The following is a 24,451-nucleotide window of genomic DNA, read 5'->3' as shown; positions in this document are numbered from 1 at the left end:
TGAATGTGGGCGCCCACGGCTCCACGTGGGTGCACACATGGTAATGACAACTGGCCAGGAGTGGATGTGATCAAGCACAGAGGACCATCTGACTGACAGCGTCATGTCAGTGTGCTAATGCCTCCCAAGAGATAGCAGGCTATGATCACCGTTCCAGGTCACGAAACAAAAGGAAACTCATTTCATAATAACCAACCCTGGTTTTGGTCGGTACGAAACATCGAGGGGTCCACATACAACTCTCAGAAAGCCATAAAAGCTCTGTTTCCTCTCCCACGGAGAAATGCATCGTCAGCAAGCACTTTGCCAGGATCTGGCAAACATTGTCCTTGGAAGTCTATGCCAAGAGAATAAGGCAGAGCAAATATTGGTTTCTGTTATGTAAACAAGTCATGCTCTTCTGTGCTACAAGTTGAACTAATGGGAAGGTAGACAGTCCTTAGCATGGGCATGTCCCCCAGATGAGACACGTTCTCCCTTCAAACTGATGATGCCTGATAAATATATTTTGTAAATAGGAACTGCATTTCACACCAGACAGTAATTACCACATCACAGAGAGATCCTTCCCCTCTCTCTAGTGTTTTCAGCAACCTCGTGGGACAGAGTCTAGTGTATGCATTATAAGTAAGCCAAGAAAGGAAGCAAATCTATTCATTTTATCCATTTTATCAGATTACTCTAAATAAACCATTTATTATAAAGCATCACATCAATCAAGATTTCATACTGAGAGTAACACTGCGTACTAACTGCAGGCTAAGAATGAGTTCTGAACACAATTAAGTAGTAAGTCATGTGACTAATTTTTATGAAGCCTGATCGTAGGCTGCTTAATTATTAAATTATTTAAAACTTACTTAAATTTTGACTGATTCATACTACTTGTGATATTTTGTACCACTCAATGTGAAACGCAATTTTTAAATGTTATCTAAAAATAAAAAATACATATAAGTATATGTATGTAACAACTTCCATTTGTTTATCCTAAAAAGTCATTTGCTAAATATGTTCATGTAAAATGAGCAAATAAAAGTGGTTTAACATCAGGGGCACAAAAATTAAAATATTCATCTCAATGTAAAAATTACGCTTTAGATACCCAAATTTCAATGAATGGCAACAAAAATCAGTGCTAATGTGAAATTAAGTGCAAAGCATGCACAAAAAGCATAAAATTGCCCAGCACACTTAGTTTTTGAACACCGTTTTACTAGAATCTCCAAAGTAAATATTTAATATGATATTCATCATGTCTATGTAATTAAAAATGCAGTTTCCTACCAGAAATCATATCCTGACAAATTCGGCTTGAGTGTATTCCTGCGTACAACTGAATCAATTTCACACTCACTCACCTCCCTGTCTCCGGGAGGTGGTCCATTCATTGGTTTGATGTTGCCATAGCAACCGTGCAACATGGTAACAGGCCGCTGGGCGCTGTGGTTCAGGTCCGGGTGTACGGTGCACGGCCTCATGCAAATAGCAACACTGCGCCCTCACAAAGGGGCCTCTCTGCTCATTCTGAGCCTGGGATTTTAACATTGGTATTTTATTTCCAATGAATGATAATTCAACACTAAAAATCCAATCTAAGATTCATTTTTGATTGATCATCATGAGACATCGGGTGGTACTACACTGCGGTGTTCCTTCCACAATCTTCCTGGTAGAGTGATGTGTCTGTGTCCTTGTTTCTTAGGTTTGCAAGACAAAGTGCCACAAACTCCATGGTTTCAAAGCACACAAAACTGTTCTTAGACTTCTGGAGGCCGGGAGTCCGGAATCGGGGTGTGGACAGGGCTGCGCCCCAGGGGAGAGTCCATGCCTTCCTCTCAGCTCCCGGGGGCTGCCACTTGGCATTGGGGGTCCCTGGTTTGTACACGTGCTTCCTCCATCTCTATGTCTCTGTCGCTGGCTTCACAGAGCCGTCTTCTCTCTGTGCCCATGTACCAGTCTGTGTCTCCGGTAAGGACACGGGTCACACTGGAGTCTGGCTGCTCTAAGAACTGATCTTAACTAATGACTTCTGCAAAGACCCTATTTCCAAACAAGGTCACCTTCCGGGGTTACAGGATTGTTGTGGGGGTTTTAGGACTTCAACAGAGATTTGGGGGAAGGGGCACAATTCAACCCACAGCCATGCTATTGAGGGAACATTTGTACAAAATGAAGAAAAATCTAAGATTTCATGAGTGCACTGCTTCCTTCATCTGTGGGGATGGACTGACACAGGTCACACAGTGTGCTCTGAAGAGCGGTAGTTTCGCAGGTCCCAAGGGAGGGGCTGTGACAGGGAGTTAGTGCTGCTCTGTCCCTCATCCCTGCACTCTAGGGTATCCCTGTGGGCTCCCATCCCTGTAGGGGGCAGCAGGAGCAGAGGGAGGAGCCAGCTCTGCCAGGATGCTAAGAAACTCCCCGGGGACATCTGCATTTAGCATCCCTCAGAGGAAGCTGGGTGGGTGGAACAGCCTTGTCTGCACAAGGATGAATGCCCCCTTCCCCTCTTCACTTCCTCAGGCTGCTTGTGGCCCATGTCCTTTTACAGGGACTTCATCTGCAAACACCTTACAGAGCCCCCCCGTGCCTTCCTCTCCACAGCTTCAAATCTTTGTTTTGTTTTGTTTTGTTTTTAAGATTTTATTTATTTGAGAGAGAGGGAGGGAGCATGGAGGGGTAGAGGGAGAAGGAGAAGCAGACCCTCTGCTGAGCAGAGAGCCTGATGCGGGACTTGATCCCAGGACACTGGGATCATGACCTGAGCCAAAGACGCTTAACGACTGTGCCACCCAGGCGCTCCCAAAAATCTAATTCTTAAGATTTTAAGTATTTTATTTGTACCCACTAAAATGTATTTAAAATGCTTTTTTTATCACTACATAAGAATAAAATTAGAGAAAACGCATGTGCAGTCCTTCAGTTTCTATTTGCATAATCCCTTTTGCCTTTGTTAAGTGCTGAGTTGGCATTTCAACCCTTTCCTTTCAATAGTTTATTTACCTATTTTCATCCATTCTATTTATACAATTGAACATTTTTCTTCTAAGGTTTGAGAGTAAACATACCATTTCCCACTTTAAGCTGGAAATCAATGACAATTGTCCCCAGTTTCAAGTAAACCACAGTGGTCTTGTTCAAACTGTGCTTTTGGTACGGGCTGAATGAGTAGCAACCGTCATTATCTCCAGACTCGAAAATATCAGACTCTCTCCCATACGGTAACAAGCATTGTTTGTGAAACTTCTGTTTCAGTTATAATTTATATTTCTGTTTCAGTTACACGTGTGTGCGTGTGTGTGTGTGTGTGTGTGTGTATAAATATGTTTGGCACAGAGTGAAATGTAATAGTTAATGTGCTTTGTGATAAGAAAATCTGAAAGCCACTTCCCTTCAGGGACCTCTCCCATTCTGCCTGAGCACTGTCAAATGTCCTCTGAGTTCAGCTAATGCGTGTGTCCCTGACTTCATTCACTGTCCTACAGAGTGACAGCTCATGAGCCCTGGATGAGAACTTGTGGAAGAAGTGGCTGAGAAGGTGAGCAATCGGCTGAGGGACACACACAGGTCCAAACGTCTAATGACCCTGTTTTGAGGAGACCCGGATAGTCAACAGCGACTATTAAACACCTGCTAGGTGTTCAACGCCAGCTAATAAGAACAAATACAGAAGTTAGATTTCTGTACAGTCTGAGAAGTTTGCACTTATTAGATAACACCTAGCTCTCTTCCACGTTTAGGGGAGACCTTCAGCAGAGGAGTAGAGGGCACCAAGGTGTGGGATAAAAGATGGTAAACGGAGATTGGATTTGAGCAGCCAGTACAATCTGGAGCACATTAACTTCGCCCCCGCCCCTGGCCCACAACCAGCACCAAGTAGAGATGAATAAGACCGTAACTGGTGTTCAGTTATGATGGCAAAATAGTAGCTCAGACTTGTGAGCTAACACCATAAAGGGAGCAACTCAAGACAAAAGAAGGAAGAACACTTGGAGATAGGAGTTTACAGAAAAGTCTGTGAGGTGAGCACTGACCTCAGATTTCTGCCTTTAGTTGATGAACAGCAAAAGCAAAGACGCAGGGAAAGAAACGGAAAAAAAGAAAAAGAAAAAGAAAAGTAAAGATGGTCAGAGTCACAAGATAGGGCAGAAACACAGAAGTCAGACCAGTGAGGCACCAGGGTGGCTCAGGGAACCTTCGGCTCAGGTCAGGATCCCAGGGTCCTGGGATAGAGCCCTGCATGGGGCTCACTGGTCAGGGGGGAAGTGTGGCCTGCTTCTCCCTCTCCCTCTGTCTGCTACTTTCCCTGCTTGTGCTCTTTCTCTCTCTCTCTCTCTGTCAAATAAATAAATTAAAAGAAAAAGAAAAAGAATCAGACTAGAAAAACTGCAAGAAACCCAGGTATGACCATAGCATATAATTTCTGTCACTTGTTGGCACGTCCACACAGCCCTTGCTGACCTGTTGGGTCCATGAGCAGACTATAAAATCGATTCTGTGTGCCCACATGCAGAGACCCCCAAGGAGCTTCAGAGCCCTTGGAGGAAACACAGTGCCGCCGTGACTCGGGGAGAGTGCTGGGGCTTCGGGACAAGGCGGTGTGTCTGGGATGGTGGGACTGCAGCAAGGGTCTTCAGCCTGGGGCTGTTTGAAAGCACTCCTTGTGTTCGTCCCCGGAGCACCAGTGCCGCCAGCAGCAGAGGAAGGAGGGGAGCACAGAAGGGCCGCAGAACGCTCCTGGGGGCCACTGAGAGGTCGGGGCGATGAGCACGCAAGACACCTGCCAGGGATCCCTTAAACACTGGCGGAGGCACAGCCCTGAACGTACCTGCCAGGGCGGGGGACAGGGGATAGGGGAGGCGAGGTTAGAAAACAGCCCACAGCAATGCTGCTGGCCTTCAACACCACCACCCCTGTTCCCACCGCAGGAGCAACACAGCCTGGGATGACTCAGGAATCCGACAGCTGGAACACACAATTCCTGCTGACACCATTCCCAGTGCAAGGAGAGCGCCCAGATCAGTAAGCATGAACTTGGGGTAAACTACCATTAAGTACGGGGACCAGTGTAGACAGGGCTTCTGACCCAGACTGGCAGGCTCAGGGATGCTTCCTGGGGAGGAGCAGCGACGACTAGAGCCTGAAGGTAGAGGAAAATCAGCCTGGCCAAGGACAGGTGGACAGATGGGGCGAGAGGGAGGGCTGGGCCGTGGGGCACACACAGTTCACGGCCGCCACACGTGTGTGCAGTAGACGAGACACACTTGAGAGCGTGTTTCGTGACAGTTCATTCTGCTATAAGGAGGAGATACACCAGCAGTGTCCAACGTCAACTGTAGGGACGCTGGCAGCTGGCAACACACAGCAACACACCCCAGATCCAGCAGCAATGAGTCCTGGGTTAGGAAAGGCCCAGGCAGAACCGAGAAGAGAGTGAGGGAGCTGTGAGACAGGCCAAAGACAGATGGAATAAATACAAGTAAAATCACCTTCCCCGAACAAGAGTGTGGGTCTGGATGGTAACCACAGCAGGATCAAACCATTACCTTGTCAATTCTGGGGTGACAGCTCTGTCACCCAGGGGTGACATGCAATACTGGCCCCACATATCCTCCACCCAAGGAAAGCAGAGAAATTCCACGTCTGACAGCAGCCAGGTGAACCTGCAATTCAATACAGAAAGTGCATGACATCGACCCAGGGCATCTTCTACCCACGGGCCACTGGACTGAGCCTCAGTTTGGAGCCTGAAAACCCCATCATCATCATCAGTGTCCTCGGACTACCACAGTATGGGCATCTGCCTCCTGGCTTTCTATCCTATAGACATCAACTCTCTCATCTCTTCCTTTGTGCTTCCTGTGTGTTTCAAGTGAAGTTAATCAACAGAATGATTTAGGCATTTTAATTCGGTGACGTGAGCCTTTCTATTCTGCAACCTCTGGGACAGGCTGCTGGTGGTACACCTGGAAGCTCCCTTGCATTGGGATCACTCCCCACACATCAGTACCCATGAAGAAAGCCCAGGAAAGGTAGTGTGCTTGGAATGACAGCATTAGCTGTGGAATGATGAGAGATCAGCTGAGAAAAATAGTCAGGGATCAAATCATAAAAGGCCTTTCTCACAAAGCATAAGGGTGAAGAATTCCTCCCCTAGGCAACACAGAACCGTGGAAAGATTTTACAGAGCAAAAACAGGACGACATGTGGGAAAGTTCTGGACTAATTGGAGAATGCATGGGGTGGGGAGGGCTAGATTAGGGGTTAAGATAGTAATGACCAATTTGGGTGGGAAATAAGGAAGATTAAGGAGAGTCTTAACTGTAGGACTGAAAAGGAGGAACCACAGTCAAGAGACGACAAGTGGGCAAGACCAAGAAATGAGAGAATTGAGAATAAGACGTTGGAACCACAGCCAGGCGGGGCCAGCTGTTCAAACGTGGGACAAAGCAGCAGAAGTGGATCTGGAGGGAGGGAGCAGGCAGCGAGTTCAATCTCAGACCTGGGGAGCCAGTCACAGAAATGGGTCTACTACACAGTTGGGTAGATGAGTCTAAAAGAGGAGACAGATGAGGTTGAAGTCCTAGGCAAGGAGATTTCCAGGTGTAATTGCAAGATGAAGCTAAAAGATGAAATTACCCAGGGGATCCTGCAGTGTGAAAACAGATAAAGATGGAACCCCAATATTTAAGGAAAGAATGCATCTGAGAACATGTTTGGATTCTCTGGAACCCCAATATTTAAGAAGAGAATGGGTTAAAATGAGCATGTGAAGGAACGCGAGGAGGAGCTGCTCATCAGGGTGATGGAGCTATATTGGTCTTACAAAAGGCAAGGAAGAAATTTATGAAAAGACACAGGCACAGTGCCCCATAGTACAAAGCATAATCAGCTCTTAAATGCATGAGACATTAAGTGCATTTTCAAGCACAGGCAATTCCTGTGGATAAAGTATTTCTGTTGGAGGTTCCTCCTCAAAGAACAAGTTAACATTGCTGACAAAGAGAGAAAGAGAAAAACTACACAATGCTTTCTCCCAAATGCAGTAATTTCATTTTCGAAGCATGAGCAGGGGTTCAGTGTATGTGTTTTTAATTGAAAAAGCAAATTTAGAAGAGAAGGATAGCTCTGGTAAGTTTAATAAAATAGAGACGAACAATAATCATTACTCCCTTCTTTGAGTTTAGTCCATTTCCATTACAGATCCACAGACACGGCACTCGAATAATCTCTAAGTGCCGTAAGTGACTCAATACCACTTGCCTTAGTTAAAAGTCATGACGGAATACAAATGGCGAATCTCACATTGCCAGCTTGCTTTTCTATTTTAAACTCTGTTTGTACTCTAGCAGGTGAGAGGAGAACTATTTTTATACTTTCTTTAAGGAATAAAAGACTCCATATTTAGGTACAAGGTGTTAAGTCTAAGCGCCGTCGCTTGAAGGATGATTTTCTGACATTACTGAGCACACATGCTCAGTGTCTTTACCCACAAGTGACATTTGAGCTAAAAGCTCAAGGGTTCAGTGGGGCCGGACTATCAGGCAACTGCAAAGACTTTGTTCTTTCCAAGAACCCTGGGCACAGCTGCCAAAGGGCTGACGCCACTGCAAGGAGCAGCCCAGCAGCTCTGTCACACAGCAGATGGGGGAGGGACGGTGTCGCCAGGGCTAACTGCCCCTGAGGCCAGCTGTCCCTCCTCACTGCTCACATGCTTCACTTCTTCCTGCCCATCAGCCACCCAGGCTGTGGGTGCACAGAGACAGTGAGATGGTCTGCCCGCCAGCTGGCCCTGTCAAGGCCATGGACATGGAACAGAGCCGGATTCACTTCCAAATACATGGGAGATCACCCAAGACAGAAGCCCAGAGGATCTTGCCCAAGGATGGGCCAGAGAGCCTGCAGGGAATATGGGCTCATTGTTATTCCTTCTACTTTGCATTATTACCAAAATTGCCTCTATCCTAAATTTGTTTTTTGTTTGTTGTTTGCTTTTAATTAAGACATTTTTTAGAGCAGTTTTAGGTTCACAGTAAAATGAGGGGAAGGCATGAGATTTCCCATATTCCCCTTTCCCCATAAGGCACAGACTCCCCCATTATCAACATCCCCCTCCACAGCGGGACATTTGTTGCAACCAATGATGCAACATCAACACAATGGACGCAATGGACGCAGAGTCCATAGTTGACATTAGGGTTCACTCTCGGTGCTGTGCATTCTGTGGGTTTGGACAAATGTATAATGACCTATGTCCCCATTATAGTCAAACAGAGTCATTCCACTGCCCTAAAAATCCTCCATGATCTGCTTACTTATCTCGCCAACCTCAAACCCTTAGCAACTACCAATCTTTTGACTTTCTCCATAGTTTTGCCTTTTCCAGAATGTCACAGAGCTGGAACCATATAGTATGTGACCTTTTCTGATGGACTTCTTTCACTTGGTTCTACGCATTTATGATTCCCCCATATGTTTTCATAAATTCATAGCTCGTTTCTTTTTAGCGCTGCGTAATGATCCATTGTCTGGATGTACCACAGTTTATTTCTCCATTTATACACCAAAGGACATCTTGGTCCTTGCCAATTTTTGGTGATTATGAATAAAACTGCTATAAATGTCCAGGTACAGGTTTTTGTGTGGACATAAAATTTTAATGCCTTTGAGTAAATAGTGAGGAGAACAATGGCGGATCATATGGTAAGAGAATGTTTAGTTTTGTAAGAAACCATTAAAATGCCTTCCAAGAAGACTGTGCCATTTTGCATTCTCACCCGCGGTGAATTAGAGTTCCTGTTGCTCCCTGTGCTATTTGTTGAACTTTAACCATTTTCAATGTCTGCTAGAATAGTGGGAGTTGTATTGTTTTTCTTCCCCATGATTTTTTACATTATTTCCATTATTTCAATATTCTGAAAGCTCTTGATCCCAGACATGTACCAGCATCAGTCTTCCTCCCTCTCCCCCTGCCCACCACGCGTCAATACAATTTCTCTTCCGAAAACTGAAGTCCTCTTGTACCTTAGACGTAAAGTTTAATATGTCCCATCATATGCTCCATTCTACCAGCCACTGCTTACACATCAAATACTTACTCTCTCCTCTATATAGTTTCTCATTGCTACTATAACAAACTATTACAAATTTACCAAAAAATGTATTATTTAATAGTTCTGGTATTGAGAAGTTCAAGATGGGTTTCACTGGGGGAAAGGATCCAACTGTCAGTAGTACTGTGTTCAGTCTAAAGGGCCCAAGGAGAATCTGTCCCCTTGTTTTTCCAGCTTCTAGAGCCTGTCTGCATTTCTTGATTTCCGGCTCCTTTACCCATTTCCAAAGCCAGCGACATCTTCTATTCCCTCCCTCACTCTAGCACTCCTGCTTTTTATAAGGACCTATGGTCTTATTGGAGCCACCCAGATAATCCAAGATCATCTTCCTGCTCAAGATCCTTCATTTAATCACACTTGCAAAGCTCCTTCGGCCATATGACACATTCATAGGTTCTGGCGTTAAGCCAGCGATACCTGTGGGGGAGCATTTTTCTGTTTGCCACATATGGGAATCTAGCAATCAGTAAGGCACTTTTCAGATTTCTGTCTTCAAGAATATTGCAGCCCAGGGGCGCCTGGGTGGCTCAGTGGGTTAAAGCCTCTGCCTTCAGCTCGGGCCGTGATCCCAGGGTCCTGGGATCAAGCCCCACATCAGGCTCTCCACTCAGCAGGGAGCCTGCTTCTCCCCCTTCTCTGCCTGCCTCTCTGCCTACTTGTGATCTCTCTCCCTCTGTCAAATAAATAAATAAAATCTTTAAAAAAAAAAAAAAGAATATTGCAGTCCAGTTAGAAGAGACTGCTGTGACGAATGCTTGAGTGATTCAGTCAGTTGGGCTTCTGCCTTCGGTTCGGGTCATGATCCCAGGGTCCTGGGATTGAATCCCATATCTGGCTTCTTGCTACATGGGGAGCCTGCTTCTCTCTCTGCCTGCCACTCCTCCTGCTTGTGCTTGCTCGCTCTCTCTTTCTCTCTCCCTCTCTGTCACATAAATAAATAAAATCTTTTTTTAAAAAGGTAATAATATTGTGATAGATATTAGTGTGTGTGTGTTGCAGGATTTTTTCAGAATCATGAAGTGAAGCACACAATTTAAGCTGGAAAGAACCCTGGCAGTAGTCAGATCTTTCTAGACAATGGGGTGGCAGTAGTCAGATCTTTCTAGACAATGGGGTGGCAGTAGTCAGATCTTTCTAGATAATGGGGTGGCACATAGTCAGATCTTTCTAGATAATGGGGTGGCACGTAATCAGATCTTTCTCGATAATGGGGTAAACAATCTGTCCACGAGTGAACAATAATCAAGTGCATGAGGAGTCGGGATAGGAATGGGTTGGGGATGGATGATAGGGACAGGATGAGGAGAGAGAAGCCAACAGAGGACTGGGCAGTGGCTAGATGCTGGTTCTTTTCACCGCAGTGTAATGAAGGTGGAACTGAAGGAAATGAAGAGAAGCGGAAGGCTCAAGGCTCCTCAGCTTCCTTAACGTAGATCCGTGCACCAGATGGGGGGGGGGGGGTTGGTGGTGAAACCAAGACGGAAGAGCCAGCTGGGGGCCGCGGCATGTCCAGGCCCAAGATAAAGGTCTGACCTCGGCGTGGGCAGTGGTGCTCAAGTAAGGAGACACACATCAGACACACGACAGAGAAGCCCTTTTCCCAGATGCCCAGGGAAGACTCTGGTCCCATGGAAAACTTGCAGGACCCGCTTGTGTGAGGTTAAATTCCAACCTGGCTTCTCTCCATGCCTTCCCACCTGGGCTGTCACCACATCTCGTCTCTGTCCAGACAACTCTCCAGACTTAAAATGTCTCCCGTATCCTCCTCTCTTAACCCAGAATAAACATTAGCAAGTCTTTATTGAGCATGCACTGTGTGGAGGGAACTACGGTGGGTACTGAGGATAAAAAGAGGCCCCAGAAATAAATGTTTCTGGGGTGATGGATGATATTCAAGAATTAACCTACAAGATTTTCAGAAGCCGGACCACGTGCTAATTCTCTAGGTGATACGGCACTACTAGGCATGAAAAGGCACTGTGTAAATATGGAAATATGCCCAGCGAGCGGGTCCAGGTTTTGCTGTGTGGTGTTTTGTGTTGTGGCTGTTTTATCAGAAACACAGGGACTAGACACCTGTGCTCTTGGGTCACTGGGATAATCAAATAAGGTAACAAGCAGAGGGTCATCGAACCCCTCACAGGCTCTCGGTTCAAGCCGGGTCCTCCTTGTTTGGTGCCAACACCAAACTCATGAAATTCAGACAGAAAACAAAGATACTCTCTGGGGCCAGGAGTGATGAATGGTTCATACAAGAATCCAGGTGAAATGTCAGAGGAGAACAGGCTTTGTGGCTGGGACACGCCTGGGTCATCCGCAGGGAGCCACACATGTCACCCACATAGGCCTGTCGAGTCTCAGGACCACCAGCTCTGCCGGTGCACCCGGGCACGCCAGGCAAGTCATGGGGTTCCTGTGGGTGCCACCTCATGGGAAATGGAGCTTATTAAACTTTGTCAGGGAAGGAACAAAGATGCCTGCTAAATTTGCCTTAAGTTACCAGTTTGCAATTTGTGCTCTAGAATTTATTTGCTCAGTGTTTAACTGTAATAAACTTCATTTAAATATAAGTAAAGACCAATCATGAAGACACCCAAGACCTTGCCTGAAGATAGCAGAGATGGGCTTGGAAGGGAAGGGCAGGGAGAGGGAAGAAGCCAGTGTATCTCCTTTCATTTACTCAACAAGTACATTTTCAGTATTTATTATGCACCATGGGCTATGAACAGTGCTGGGGGTCAACACAGAACAAAACAAACCCTCTTCTCAGGATGTAACTGTTACGGAGAGAAGCATATAATAAACAAAGAAAGGTACTGTGTTTCACTACTAGAAAAAAAAAAAAAACCTGTTTCAAAGGTGTGAACACATGTCTATATATAAAAAGACAACAAATCTCCAAAACCTATATGAGGAAAATTGTAACACACTCCAGGGAGACATAAAAGTAACCCCGAACAGATGGGGAAGCAGGCCATGTTCCAGGAATTTTAGTATTGTAAATACTCTCTGGCATTAAAATAGAATTTTAAAAAAGCCTAAGAGTAGAGGTTTACATCCTATAAATTATATAAAATAAGATAAAGTATTATTATATCAAAATATTATATAAAACATAATTCAGCAGGAGTTATCTTATGCCTCAAAATAGAAATAAAAAAATCTTTGCAAGCAATATGTTAGATAATATTAATCTGTGAAAACGAGCTCTGAATTCACCAGCAAGCCCGAGCTCTGTGTGAGGAGAATGTAAAAGCTGACCCAACAAAAACCAGTTGACAGCAAATAAATTGGAACCAGTAGGTAATCATCATATCTTATCATTTAATCTTTGTGAGAGAAAAAAGACAGATATTCTAGACCATTCCCAGCCAACAAAACAGCCATTTAAAACCCTGGCTTCTATTATACTGTGCACACGGCATTCGGACGCCCTGTCACGGTGTAAGAGTTATTCTGACTGATTACCCTCTTTACTGTTTCCTCCTAAATGAAACGAGTCGTTGTTGATAAGATGTATGTATGTGAGCGTACGCACACCGTGCACACACACACAGACATCGTATGCACACATCTCCCACAAACCCAGCGTTCGCTTGTGGAAATAACAAGAATACAATTTAGTCTTTTTAATTTTTCATGAAAAAAGAGAGAATTTTTAGTTTTTTCTCATTTTTAAGTAAGATTGCGACAGGGTATGAAAATAAAGGGTAATTACAGCATAAACAAGTGTAAACAAATTTCTCATGTGGTAAGAAAGGCCTGTGCGGCTCGCCACAGACACAGAGCCTCAACTTCAGACTCTCACCTGGGTTCCACTGATGGAATATTGCTTGTATCAGACATGAAACCACATTAGAGAGGGTGGGAGCAAGACATGTAAATATTAGGTCACTTTTCTTTCCTTCAAAGCCATATTTTTTTCTGGATAGAACCGAATCTTTTCTCTGATAAGTTCCTTTTCTTTTTCACCACAGGAAAGTGATATAACACGCAAAAGATAGCCAAGGGGAAGAGAGGCTGGTACAGTGTGATCGTCAACCTCCAATTTCTGTATGAAATGTTACTACAGCTGGCCTGCTGCCATCAGCACCTCCTCCCCATGGTGGGAGCAGGACCTTGGAAACTGCGCACAAGGAGGGACATACATGGGTAGGATCCCTTGGCCATGTTGTTTCACTAACTCATACTAGTGCAACTAGTTACAATAATTAATGAGTTTCCAAGAAACTCCACTTGCTAGTGTTGAAGCTTAAAGACCACAGTGGGCAGTTGGAAGTAAGAGTGGATGGTCTTCACCACTAGCATACCCAGGACCACTGCCTGTATCATCCACACCAGCAAGGCATCACCACCGTCAGAATCCCCATCTCCACCATCATCCACACTGTGACCCCCACCAACATCATCACGTCAGCAACAGCATGATGGCATGGAATGCTAACAAACTGACTTTTAGCCTTGGAATACACTGTTTCTCCTAAAGAAAGAAAGAAAGAAAGAAAGAAAGAAAGAAAGAAAGAAAGAAAGAAAGAAAGAAAGAAAAGCTTGCAAGGAAGGAAGTCACTATCTTTCTAAAGGACTCCATATAGTCCGTATAGGAAGAAAACTTAGACTCAGGTAAGTGAAAAACTGTAGGGACTCACCCAGCACTTTCTATTCAAAGGCAATGAATCAGCTCTTCCACCCAGACCTTCTGATGCCTCCATGGTCTTCCCTCAAAACCACACCGTCTCTTGCAAAGTATAAATGAGGTAGTGTCTGAACTAGAAGGGGCGGCGACAAGTTCAAAAGAATGATCCAGAGTAGAAAAGGAGGAGAGGAAGTGCCCTCATGACTCAGTCCACACACTGAAGATTTCCACTTATTTAAATCCCATCTATTAGTCCACGCCTGCTCATCCAGACTGAAGAGATCTGGCTAAGATCCCCACAGCCAGGCAACCAATGCCTTCCAAGACATGGTGCACCTTCATGCGCACCACCTACCAATTTAATCGGCACGCTCTTGGATGGCAGACACTGTATATCCTACTTGTTTGACCATGGCAGTCCACCATGTTGCTCTTGGACAAAACCTAACGAAGATCCTGTAAATGACTGCCTGAAATCCAGAAAGCTTTTCTCCTGGCTGAGAGGAAGAGTAGGTAGCAGCCATATTGCAAAGGCCCTGGAGAGTCAATGGTACGCGTCTCTTCTCAACTCTGCGTTCAGTAACGTCACATCAGGAGCTTGAAACCAGCCTTGGTGGAAGTGTGCATATTTTAGAAACTAGGAAACACTACTATCAGGGCTCCCTCTCCCCTGACAAGAGCCAACTGGTAACATCACACACACGACTGCTTGCAGACCTGGGAGGGTGCACAAGTATTCACCAGTCCTGCATTCTGGTCCTGGGCCCTAACGGAAGCTTACTAAGGGACTCTGAGCCAGCTCTGATGTGCATTGTCTAACTTCATCCTAGACGAGGGATAATAGTTACCACTTACCAACTCATGTGAGACTCTTTCTTGAGTGATCTGAAAGTCAGTTCTGAAGTGTGTTCTACAAATACAAAATCCCATTATTTTGATTTTACTGAGAAACAAAGATGAGCTGAGAAGTGAAAACATAAGCCCCACCTCCATGGGGGCGTAATTTGTGTTGTGTCAGTGTTGTAAGTGGGAGCAGTGGAGACCATGACGTTTGCATAATTAAGCTTTCTGGGACTTAGTTACCAGTCCAATGGTATTGCAGTGAATATTTTCTCAGTTAACTTTCAGAGAGCAAATGAGGAAAATAAACATTTAGCACTGGTAAAGTGCCAGCCAAGTTTTAGAATAAGCTACATTTGGGGCTATGTGCGTGTGTATGGGCGTGTGCGTATGTGTGTGTGCGACAGACAGAGAGAGAGAGTAAGAGAGAGAGAGAGATTTCTTTGAGATAAATCTGCACCCCCAGACACATTATACACTTTAAAGTTCTTAGATGCACCTTCAAGGTCCTCTTAATACATTTCAAGACTGTAAAGCTAACTGCCCGAGAAAAGTCTATTTTCAGAAGAGCCCCCAAAGAGGGCAGTTTCAGTTTTCTTGTAACAAGAAACCACAATAAAAGATGGGTAGGCGAGCTCAGGATGCAGCCGTGCGGACTTCTGGCCAGAAGCAACCATTGCTGCCTCCAGAATTCTCTGTCATCCAAATGCTGTTACTCTGGGTCATGTCCAGCCAGCCCCTGGCCTCACTATGGTCTGCACCCCCATTTGCACACACAGAACACGGTCAGACCTGGGTAGTTTATAACCATGTGAATCTGCGCTTATGTAGAAAACCAGCAGCACAGCACATCTAGAAAGAGGTTTGACCGCCATGGTCAAGGGTCACAATCTCAATATCATGGCAGTCTTTATCACCAAATCCTAGTGCGTATTAGGAGTTTATCATATTGGAGACGTTATCCCACATGTTTACGTGTGGTCCTTATGGAAACTTGGAGGTAAATATCTCCATTTCATGGAAGCTAGGAAGCCCATCCAGCACCCAAAAAGTGGCAAAAACCAGACCCCATACCCAGTTCTGCCTCAAGGTGTCCAGGTCGTGGTCACTGTTGGGCACGACCCCAGGGTATAAACCGGACTCCACCCTCTTACATGGCTCCTATTAGCTAAAATGTGACTCAACGCATCCTTTTCTTTGTCACCTAATATCTAGAGTTTTACATGATTAACAAGCCTATGACTTGCCCCCCACACAGAGGACTGACCTCCACATTCTTCCTATAGTAAGTTACATCATGAATTAGAATATTAAACACATGAATACACAGTGCCTAAAAACCATTAAAATCTAACATGGTGTATGATAGTATGAGATGAAAAAAAAAAAAACAACTAAGGAAATTATCATTCTCTATTAGCAAACTGTATGAGCAAAAGCATTAATTAAAAGCAATCAGTTCACCTGGTACATTTACCTTGGTCAAATAAGAAAATTAAGGAATCCCATTTTGCTAAAGGAAGCCCTTATTTCATTAACTTATGTTAAACCTTACAATAAGGTAGAAGTATTTACTATTATGCATTTTACAGTCACAAAAAATGTAGATGATTATAATTAATCATCCGGCTCAGCTGGTTAAGCATCTGCCTTTGGTTCAGGTCATGATTCTGGGGTCCTGGGATTGAGCCCCGTGGGTCAGGCTCCCTGCTCAGAGGAGAGACCGCTTCTCGTCCTCCCTCTGCTGTTCCCCTGGCTTGTGCTCTCTCTCTGTCTGTCTCTTTCTCTGTCATATAAATAAATTTTAAAAATATTTTAAAAAAATAAAAAATAAACCATAAAATTTCTTTCTTCAAGCCAAACTTCCCAAGGAATTATCTTTATTCCTTCAATAATAAATTTTCTTATCTTTCCAAATATCCATTTGATACCTTCCACAAAGAAAGGCTTGTGATATTGAAGAATGTTTTTTCTTAAAACAAGCAAGCATGATCACTTAGACGAAATCAAACATGGGACTTCTGCAGAATACAAAACCATGCTTTATCTGTTCACACCCGTCTTCAGGTTGGTGTTGACGTACGGGTAAAGAAAACATTACATCTGTTGCACAGCAATATAATCCTAATGTAACAATTATTTAAAATTATTAATTAATTACTAATTATTATTTATTTATTATTAATTATTTTAAAATTATTTTAAAATCAACACTGGCATAAAATGTAGATGAGCTTCATAATAATTTTCCCTGACTCCATCTTTGTTCCAGATATAGAAAACTGTTTCTTTTTTTTTTTTTTTTTTTTTTTTAAAGATTCTATTCATTTGTCAGAGAGAGAGAGGAGAGAGAGCGAGCACAGGCAGACAGAATGGCAGGCAGAGGCAGAGGGAGAAGCAGGCTCCCTGACGAGCAAGGAGCCCGATGTGGGACTCGATCCCAGGACGCCGGGATCATGACCCGAGCCAAAGGCAGCCGCCCAACCAACCGAGCCACCCAGGCATCCCAGAAAACTGTTTCTTAAGAATACTTTATGTTGGGGGGCGCCTGAGTGGCTCAGTGGGTTAAGCCTCTGCCTTCAGCTCCTGTCATGATCTCAGGGTCCTGAGATCGAGCCCCGCATTGGGCTCCCTGCTCAGCAGGGAAACTGCTTCCCCCTCTCTCTCTGCCTGCCTCTCTGCCTACTTGTGATCTCTCTCTCTCTCTCTGTCAAATAAATAAATAAAATCTTTTAAAAAAATACCCTATGTTGGCTAATTGAATACAAATTTTTTAAAAAGTAGCATTATTAAAAATTCCAATACCTAGTCAAACTATCAATAGTAATATTGTGTGTGCTACTGCTTTCTGGGAATTTATAGATAAGATATCAAAACAAAGACATCCCATGGCTAAATGTACATATTTAACCCATTTCGAGAAAGAAAAACTCTAGGATTTGAGACACTGAAGAAAGTCACAGGACCAAAAGCCCAAAAAAAATTTTGTTAAGAAATAAATCTTAATAAATAAAAGAAATAAATGTCAAAATGTTATCTGATGGCTTACTGTACTCTTATCTCTATTTCCAGTAGGCTGGAAATTTTTCAAGTAAAATGTTCAAAAAAAAGAAGAAAGAACAGATTGAACTCATGACCTTAAAAGCATAAAATGAAAAATATGGAATATAATAGCCTTGTAGTTAGATCAATCGTCTACTGAAAGTTACAGTATATCAAAAGATGCATTCCTTATAGAGTTCTGTAGTATACCTAGCTTCATTTTAGTATTTTCACAGATGTATGTAAAGATGTATAATGAGAAGATATACACAGCAGAAGTCTTTAAAGTCACAGGTAAGAAACATGTAAATGCTTATTTTATTTGATTTTTAAAATTTGATTATTTGATTATTTTATTTTTATTTGATTATTATATGATTATTTTATTTGATTTGAATAATACTGTGACAAACAGCCAACAGTAAGGGGTCACCCAAGGGTGCTGAGGAATTCTCAGGGACGAGCATTCAATCATGTCAACTGGTCTTTGGGGTTGTCTTAGCGAGTCCAATCTCAGGCCATGTCAAGTGAAACAACACCCATGCGATCATGATATTTATCTAAAATTGTTCCCAATCTTCAAATGTCCACTTATCATGTGTGTTCTGAGTAATACACTCAAGCTTTATAATTATAACATGTGGAAAATTAAAACCTTGCTGTAACTTTGTAAGTATAGTTCTCTTTCCTGTCTAATTGACTTTGAGGCCACAGTCTTAGAATACTTCTGCTTCTGGAAAAATACAAAGCTTTATACTTGTGATCTAACTAAGCCATTCCACTGTGGTTTCTAAGGGTAGCTCCTCGGAAGCTGACTTTGAATATGGAAATGGGGCCAGAAACCGGGGTGGTATATTCCTAAGAAGGTATACTGCAACACCAAAATTAATGTAGGTCTCTTTTCTGTCCTTCATGACAGTCCAGTTTATGTAGACTCTAATTCAAGTTATATCAGAAAAGGGATGAAGTGAGTTCAATAATTATAGAAATAAGCTGATCATTGTCCCTAAATGTTCATATCTTTCTCTGAAGTGTCTGTTGATGATATATGATCCTGTTACAGAGCCATTAATCTGAAGCTTAGTGGTTGCATCATCTTGCAACGACCAAATCATCTAATTCTCTTTTTCCATCTCACACGTCTTCTGCACCCTATTGAAATTCATACAAGTGTAGAGCCAAACAGGAATCAAGAAAGACATGTGTGTGTTTCCTCTCATTAGATTATCAATGACCAAAGACAAAATAAAATATTGATCTATCTTTTGATTGAGCTTTCTAAGATCTGCCACCATCTTCTTCTTAGCTCTGGACAGAGCAAAACTAAAAATTGATTATCACTCACTTCTGGATCTGAGCTTCATGGATCTTCAACAGCTGACTGGTTAATTAAATACGGTAACAGAATCCCTGATTAGAACTTTCTTCATAAGCATGCCATTAATAATAACCCATTTTTCAATGTATGAAACATCTGCACATAACCACCATAATATTCCTTCTTAACCACAGCATTTCATTCACTGCATGACAGATCATAAGTTATTTGACCCACAGGGAGGCCGGTCATCAATTTAGTTCCTTGCCCTGGTTTCCTAGACAAACGATGGAGTTTAATACATGTTTTAGGTCATTCATCATTTATTTGCTCAAATGATAAAAGGCCAGCTCTCTCAAAACTGAAAACTGAAAGTGGATGGGTCCTTGTAGCTTTCTCTTGGGCCAATCCCAGAAATGTGGTCCTGTTCTGCTTTGCAATGGACACTGGTGGGGTCATAGACTCATAAAACATCTTATGCATCTACAAAACAGATATTGAATATCATTTGGGTGTCAAGGAAATTACTGATGTGAAGAAGGACGTTTTCTTAGAAAGAGGCTTTTGCAAACACTGATCAAATCCATTTCTCTTAACTCAAGTATAGAACACAAAACACAGGCAAGCAATTTTTCTGATAAATAACAACTCTGTGTAGGATGTCTTTAAATCTGGCCATGTAGCCCAATGGCTGGAGGTGATGCATCTAAGCTTGGAAAAACAGCAGGGTGAAGGCAGAGGGGCACAAGCCTCAGGCAGGAGCAAAGAGAGAGGACTTCACAGTGTGCCCTTCTCAGCTGAGAAAACTAGAAAATGAAACTTATGTCCATTCTGTTTAGAATTTAAATCAAATACTCTTACGGACAGTGGAGAGCAGACCCAAGTTCGGGACTAGCATCCAGGCTAGCACAGAAGCTGGTTGGATCCTGGAGCACCATGGGAGACTTCCTTATTTGTTCCACAAAGAGACTGTGAGTGTTCTAGCCCCAGAGCTAAGCACTAGAGACAAAGTGATAAATAAGAGAAAAAAAAAAAAAAAAACTCTCCCGTAAGACCTTGGACTGGGGTTGTGCAGAGCCAAATATGTCCAATAAGAATTGACCTTAGCAGGACCTCTCCAACCCTTAGAACCATAAGGATAGGCTTCCCTGGAGAATCCCTCTGTAGGCTCTCCAGGTCCTAATATTTTCTTCCATCCAGAGTGGAACTTCTATGAACCACAACCTCTATCTGCTGTCTCCCCATTATCATGGCCATTCACTCCCATGGATGCCTCTAGGCTCCCACTGCCCCAGCCCACAAACATATGCCTTTGGTCAAAATTCTCACACCAAAGTCACTAATAACCGATTTACTATGAAAATAACTATGTGGCTCCCTTCTCACCGAAGATGACTTGCCAATTTTAACACTGGCTTTTCTCCTGGTCCCTGACAACTGTGGGGCCACCATACCAGGCCCAGGTTGTGTACGCCAACAGATTAGCGAGAACAGTAAATATCTCTATTAGTTAGGTCACCGTGATCTGGGATGTTGTTGTTACTTGAGCTCAGCCTATGCTTCAGGAACACAAATGAAGGTAACTGAGATCTCTTGATGCTTGTGGGGCTCTTCCCCCACGTCCTGTCCTCTCCTTGCTAAAGAAATAAGCAAAAGTTAAGAATTGCCAAGTGCAGTTGCTCACGTTACCTGCCGAGATTGTTGGCTGCCATTCATGACCCGGTGCAGAGTAAGGCTTCTGCTTCCAGAAGCCCTCACCCAGAAGCAGATCAAGTAGAGAAACTGGAAAAATTAGTGTTTCCTACACACAGGGCTAAGAACCTCACATGGGACAATCAAGGGAGGAACCCGAGGTCAGCTCCCTGGACAGCAGCAGGACCCATCCTTCTTGTGCCTTCTGTTGCCATTACAAATCATCGCCAGACACCAAACAGCTCCAAGAACAGTCAGGTGAGTGTGGGATGTACTTCTGGAGACAATGCATATTACATCAACAATACAGAACTCTTTCCCCAGAAGCTATAGGAAAGTCAGCACAAAACCATCACTTTTAGCCATATGTACAAACGGTGGCCCAAGGGAGATAAATGGTAGCTGATTATAACCCAAAACAGTAACACTGAGATAACACTCTAGTTTGGGGGCCCTCTCCTGACATCCCCATTAGCACAGCTGAAGTAGGAGCTACCACGATTAGACCCATGCACAGTGCACAGATGAATGAAATGCAGAGCCAGAGCGGATACGCAAGAAAAGAACCCCTTAAAATCAGAACAGGTGACGTTTCTGTTATTGCACGATGATTATGGTAATTAGTCTGAGTTCTAACACTTTCAGGGATATCCAGCCCATTTGAGCAAACATAAATGAAATATGCTTCTATAGCTGCATAAAAATTAGGAGGTGGAATAAAGCCGCATGAGATCGCTGATAAAATACAAGTCCCAGTACTAAAATCGGAGAATCACGTTCAAGGTGCTGTCCATTTGCATCTTTTTATCAGAGGCAAATTTTGATTCAAGGAAATACGGATTCATTTCTATGGGAAACAGAATGTCACCCCAAATGGAAACCTTTGTTTTTCCTGATTAATAGGTATTCATCAGAAAACGTTCTGCACTCTTGAGCATGGCAAGGACCCCAAGGATGGAAGGGCTTCCCTGTGATGATGTTCTGGGGGCTCGGCGCCTGACCCAGAGAAACTCATCACACAGCTGCCTCACTTGTCACGTCCTGTGCCACAGAAAGTTTTTCTTTTATGTAAATTCTGTTTACTGACATGATTTCTTAAACCACTCATTTTCCATATTGGGAGAGGGGCACATTTCCCAGACAAACAAACCAGAAATACCTGCTAGACATTTTCCAAGGGTGCTTGCTACACAGATATTCTGACCCACACCACAGAGAGCCATGCCCTGCCACCACCTAATCCCACCCATGACAGTGACTCATGCACTGTGACCATTCCAGAGGTGAGTTGCTGTTACAAATAGGGCTTGATTTGGCCTCATGTGTGCTTGGGAGAGAAAAGCTATGGTGAACCAATGCCTCCAAAATCACTCCTTGGGTTTTATCAGCTTTGTCTCCGAAATCTCTCTACATCTGGATCCCCCTTCTTTTTGGACATGTGGACCACTCAAGTGGCACAATGGGGGAAAGCTGTAACCATCAGCTATCCATTGTCCTTGACTCCAATAGTCCACACCCCACCATTCATCTGATGCCCAACTGATTCACAGTTTCTCAAGGAATAGTTCTGGTCACATCAAACTAATCTCCCCCAAAGAGTAAATGGGTTGTACACAGAAGCAGCCAAACTACAAGGCCAGGAACACGTTTCCTAGAGACAGCCACGTCTGTGCAAGGCTTCTGACTTTTACTATAAGGAGGCAAGATCCAACTCCCCAGTCAGAAGAGTCCACACGAGACCATCCTCACATGTGACACTGACTGCAGGTCCACGGGGTTTCCCAAAACCACTCTCACATTTGAAAGTTCACTGCAAGAAGTCACAGAAATGTATTCTACTCATGGTTGTACTTATTAGAAGGAAACCTACAAATCAGAAGCACCCAAAGGAAGAGACGCACAGAGCAGACCCTGGGAGGGTTCTCATGCAAACTGGCATTGTCCTCAGGAACTCCTTATACTCCCAGAATCACTGTGGGCCAAGCGCAGTGCATAGGCTGCCCACAACGTTCATCCAAGCTTTGGTGTTCAAGAGCTTTATGAAGGCTTCCTTAATGTCATGATTGATGACTTACTGACCATATAATTAAAGTCAGTCTCTAAGTGTACCAATAACCAAAACCACAGCCACAAACCATAGGATGGTCTTTCTGACACGGGCAGCCCCCACCCCAGGTCCACCAGGTGTGGCAAGCCGCATCCTGGTTCATTCATTAGCATAACCCATCAGGTATATTTCTCGAAGCCCATGAGGGACAATGTAACAAAGGTGCTCCCAAGTATCATTTGGGAAATTCCAGCAGTTTAATAGCTTACTCCTGGGATCCAGGAAAAAGCCCAGATCTCTCTTTGGTTGAAGCCAAATTTTTTACTATGCAGGCTGCTCACTCTGCATCAGCCCTCTTAACCTGCTGTGAAGGGCCCTCTCCCCTCTGCAGCCTGACTCCCCCTCACCAGCACTCCCAACGATGTCACCAGCTAACACTCTTCATCATTTAAGAGAAACAGAAGTCATTAAACAGAATCTCCCAGCCCCTCTCATCTCTCCACTAACAAATCTGCAAAACCCCCTGCATCCATACCATCTTTTGTTTCCTTCTCCTTCCATTTATGGTGAAGCAAAAGCACGCTGCTCTGTCCTCTCTTGCTCTGGACCCTGCTTGCTTCCACTTTTCCAGGGAAAATCTCACTTTCTGGATTAGTTCCCGTTATCTTGCATCTTCAATCTATTCCCTCCCATTGGGCCCGTCCTCTCACATCCAAACTCTTGTGACGATGTTCTCCCTCCTCTCTTTGGAGACACCCCCGCTCCCCTCGAGAACACAAGTAGGTGCTTTCTTACTGGCCCAGAATGGTCTTCAATCCATGCCAGCTTTCATTTCATCCTGACATCATCACTATGACCCACAATTCTTAAAAAAATATATAGATCTATATATCTATATCTATATATGTACACACACACACACACACACACACACACATCATATAGGAAAGAAACAGAGAGAACACAGCTGGAGAGGCAGGAGGAGGGAGGGTCTCAGACAGACTCCACACGGAGCTCAGAGCTCAGAGCCGACAGGAGTCTCGATCTCATGACTCTGAGATCATGACCTGAGCCAGAAGCTTTGCGCAGTGGCAGTATCGTAGCCAATGAGGTTTATCCGAGGCGCGATTATTGCTAAATGACCTGAGCCAGAACCAAGAGTTGGATGGCACCACCCAGGCACCCTGGCCAACAGCTCTTCTTAAGACCACCAGTAAATTCCAGGGTGCTGGTCCTCACCGGACCCAACTACTTATTGGGATTTTATACAGATAATTACCCCCCTTCTTGGTTTCCATAAAACCAAGAAGGGGGGTAATTATCTGGTTTCCATAAAAACATGTTCTTTCAAACTTCCTCTTTATTTTTCATCCCAAAATGCCTCTGTTTTTCTGATCTATAAAGGCAGGGGTTCTTCCAAGGGTAGAACCAGCCTTCCTTCATGTCTCTGACCCTGTCTGCGCCCTAATTGATTACTCCTATTCTAACCCCACCTCAGGGCTGCCCCCAAGTCCTGTGTGTTCTAGCTCTAAATTGGATCCCTAAAATGCACTCCCTCCTCTCTTCTGCCCCACAGGGCCACCCCAGAGTCCCCTACTTCTGTAAGGGCTAGTGAGGGCGCCCTTGGGGCACAGCTCTGGCCCCGCACCAGCACTCCCCCCTCTCCCAGCAAGGCTGGTGTTTGGATCGCTGAGTACCCTCAACACCTGAAACAGTGAAGGAGACCCGGAAAGAAAAGATCCAGAACTATGAAGGTCATCAGATTA

At 44.0% G+C, this 24,451-nt stretch overlaps 1 pseudogene; it reads left to right on the top strand.

The window, feature by feature from the left end:
• The first annotated feature begins 23,762 nt into the window (after nt 1-23,762).
• Nucleotides 23,763-23,960, top strand: LOC125096532 (uncharacterized; annotated as a pseudogene).
• The last annotated feature ends 491 nt before the right edge of the window (nt 23,961-24,451 follow it).

Source organism: Lutra lutra, chromosome 3 (genome assembly GCF_902655055.1).
Source record: "Lutra lutra chromosome 3, mLutLut1.2, whole genome shotgun sequence".
In the NCBI taxonomy this organism is placed as follows: Eukaryota; Metazoa; Chordata; class Mammalia; order Carnivora; family Mustelidae; genus Lutra; species Lutra lutra.
Note: the sequence above shows the minus strand (reverse complement) of the source record. Positions and strands in the feature narration are given on the sequence as shown.